We start from the raw sequence: 3,692 nt of genomic DNA on the forward strand, positions 1-3,692 counted from the left end.
AAAATAAAAATAAAAATAAAATAGTAATAATGTCTAGAAACATAAAATCAAGAAAAGAAACTAAATAAACAAAAATAAATAAATCATAAGAGAAAAAAGTAAGAATTAAAAATTAAAAAAAATAAAAGAAAAAAATAGGTCAAAGGGGAAACCGACAGAAGCTAAAAGTGGTGGCCAGATTTGGGCGGTTGTGCGAGAGGCGGTGGGGCGTGAGGGAGGTGTGGCGTGTGGTGGCTGGAAGTTTGGTGTGGTTGGCGACGATGTGAGGCCGGTCGATGGGGGGAAAGGGGGACAAGGTGAGGAGGCGGGGGTCGCTGCCATTGAGAAGAAAGAAAGGGAAAAAAGAAGGGCTAGGGTGAGTGGGTGTGGGCGTGGGTGGTGGTACAGTGAGGTGGTCGATCTGGTGAGGGAGAGGTTCAATGCGACGACGAGGTTGTGGAATTGAGCTTGGCTGAACGGGCAAAGGGGGTTTGATGGCGGCTATGGGGTTTGGGTTTGGAGAAAGATAAAGTAAAAAGTAAAGGAGGTTAGGGTTTGGGTTACGATTGTGTGGATGTTTTTAGCCTATGCGCGATAAAGTTTTTCAGCCCAGACTTCACATAGTCTGGGACATGCCCATGTGTCCAGGCCGTGTGTGTGACACGGTCGTGTGTGATGTCATTCGCTTCTCCCATGCCTATGTGGTTTGGAAGTGTCTTGCACACAGTTGTGTCTTCTATCGGTGTAACTCTCTGATTTCAAAAAAAATAACTCTAAGGTTCATACGGCCATGTCGCATAGCCCTGTGGACTATTTTTGGTCATGTAACCTTCAAATTTTTGAAAAATTAAGTATCAGGATCCACATGGCCAAGGACACGTCTGTGTGTCTAAGTCGTGTGGGTCACATGGCCATGTCGTCAGGCCGTGTAACTCACTTTAGAACCCCTTATTGTGCACACGGCCAGGGACAAGCCCATGTGTCCAGGCCGTTTGGGTGAAAAACAATATTTTTTAATTTTAAATTTTGAAAAATAATTAATTTTAAAAATAACATGAAATAAAATTAAAAGAATTAGCAGTGTTAACACTCAGGTTGCCTCCCAAGAAACGCTTATTTAGAGTCTAAGCTTGACTTACCTTACGCGTACGGTTATAGTGGTTCGCGGAGTCGAGGCTCCTCTTTCTCGTTATCAATTTAGTTAAAGTAAGGTTTGATTCGAGTACTATTTATCTTAAATGTGCCAAATTCAGAATGAGTTACCTCGACTATACCGTAGGGACAGACATTTAGTACCGTAAAAGGGTTTGATCCGTTTGCATCAAGCTCCAAAGTGGAAATTCATGTATTCATTTTGTCTAGTAGTACCTTGTCTCCAAACTTAAATCGGTGCATCACGTTCATATGCTCATCATGGCGTCAATTTACTTCTTCATTATGCTTTTTCGGTTTCTCCTTGACATGTGTCTGTCATTCATCTAGTTCATCGATTTGTAACATTTGTTCATCGTAAATTGTTCTATTCCTGTCGTATTGACTGAAACAAGGCTCCATTACATTTTTAAGGGGTTTCCTGCAAAGAAGGTTGAGCCACATGGTTACTCACATTAACAGAACTTGTAAAATCATCTTGATCACTAAATGTTCTAACAGAATGAGGAGCTTCGAGAGTAATCGTTTCGTCACCTACATGAAGTACTAATTCACCCGTACCAACATCAATAATTGTCCTAGCAGTTGCTAAAAAAGACTGACCTAGAATCGAAGGTACGTCACTATCCTCATCCATGTCTAAAACAACAAAGTCAACTGGGAATATGAATTTATCAATTTTTACAAGTACATCTTCAATAATACCCCTAGGAAATCTAATGGTTTTATCCGCTAATTGAATACTATCCTAGTTGGTTTGGGTTTCCCAAGATCTAATTGTTTAAACATTTTATAGGGCATGACATTAATACTAGCCTCTAAATTAGCTAAAGCATTATTAATATTTAAACTACCAATTAAACAAGGAATACTAAAACTCCCTAGATCTTTCAGTTTGTTGGGTAGTTTATTTTGCAATATGGCCGAGCAAACCATATTTATATCCACAATCGATGAATCATCTAACTTCTTTTTATTTGCCAACAGATCCTTTAAGAATTTAACAGAATTGGGCATCTGTGAAAGGGCTTCAACAAACAGTAAGTTAATATGTGATTTCTTTAGGAGTTTGAGAAATTTACCAAATTGTTCATTTGTGTGGTCTCTCTTCGTCGCGTTAGGATATGACACTCGAGGATTATATTCTTTAGCAACTGGATTTTGCTCATTCTGGCGTACCTCTACTTACCACAATTTATTTCCTTGGTTCTTGTTCAGATCCAACTAACCCTTCTTCATCTCGAACAGTAATTGCATGAAGTTGCGCCCTTGGGTTAGTTTCGGTATTGCTAGGCAAACTACCTTGTGGTCATTCTGAAATTAACTTAGCAAGTTGGCCTATTTGGTTATCGAGCCCTTGAATCGACGCTTGTTGATTTTTAAGTGTTGCTTCAGTGTTTTGAAAGCGGATTTCTAACACTGAGATAAACTTCGTCAACATCTCCCCAAGGTTCAGTTTCTTCTCTTGCTGGTAAGGTTGTTGTTAGAACCCTGGGAAAGCTTGTGCTTTCTGATTTCCTTGACCACCCCAAGAGAAAATGGGATGGTTCCTCCAACCTACATTGTAGTGGTTACTATAAGGATGATTTTGAGGCTTAGAATTATTACCAATATAATTGATTTGTTCGTTCTCTGTGCTAGGATCGAAAGGTAAACATTCTGGATTGTTCATTCCACCTCCATTCGTATAGTAATGCATCACCGAATGTACCTGTGTAGAAACATATAAATAATAAATTTTCTTATTTAATTGTTCTACCTGATTTGATAACATAGTGACGACATCTAAGTTGAAAACATCGGTTGCTTTCATTGGCTTGGTTCTTAAGACTTGCCATTGATAATTATTCAGTGACATCTCTTCAATAAATTCATAAGCCACTTTGGGTGTTTTATTATTTAGAGTTCCACCGACTGCTGCATCGATCAACTGCCTAGTTGAAGGGTTCAAATCATTATAGAAAGTTTGAACTTGTAGCCATAGAGGTAACCCATGGTGAGGGCTCCTTCTCAATAAATTCTTATACATCTCCCACGCATCATATAACGTTTCTAAATCAATCTGCACAAAGGAAGAGATGTTGTTCCTCAACTTGGCTGTCTTAGCTGGTGGGAAGTACTTCAAAAGGAATTTCTCGGTCATTTGAGCACATTTAGTGATGGAACCTTGTGGTAAAGAATGCAACCACTGTTTAGCTTTGTTCCTCAACGAGAAAGGGAATAACCATAGGCGAATGGCGTTGTCAGAAACTCCATTAATCTTGAAAATATCATAGATTTCCAAAAAAATTAGCCAAAATGAGTATTTGGATCTTCATCTTGCAAACCATCAAACTGAACAAACTGTTGAATCATTTGAATAGTGTTCGGCTTCAGTTCAAAATTATTTGCAGCAATGGTGGGTTTTACAAAACTCGATTCAGCCCCAGTTAGAATGGGTTGGCATAATCGTACAAAGTACGAGGAACAGTATTTGGATTTGCAAGATTTGTAACAACTGTAAGAGGTAATTGATTATTCTGATAATCACCCATCTCCTCAGTGATAATAATGTCTTCTTG

The 3,692-nt window shown here is 38.9% G+C and overlaps 1 non-coding gene across 1 annotated transcript; it reads left to right on the forward strand.

Moving 5' to 3' along the window:
* Positions 1–3,119: 3,119 nt before the first annotated feature.
* On the forward strand, positions 3,120–3,226 carry LOC121218954 (small nucleolar RNA R71). Its single transcript, XR_005915435.1, has one exon. It is a non-coding gene; the product is annotated as a small nucleolar RNA R71 (small nucleolar RNA).
* The last annotated feature ends 466 nt before the right edge of the window (positions 3,227–3,692 follow it).

Source organism: Gossypium hirsutum, chromosome D06, assembly GCF_007990345.1.
Source record: "Gossypium hirsutum isolate 1008001.06 chromosome D06, Gossypium_hirsutum_v2.1, whole genome shotgun sequence".
Classification (NCBI taxonomy): domain Eukaryota; kingdom Viridiplantae; phylum Streptophyta; class Magnoliopsida; order Malvales; family Malvaceae; genus Gossypium; species Gossypium hirsutum.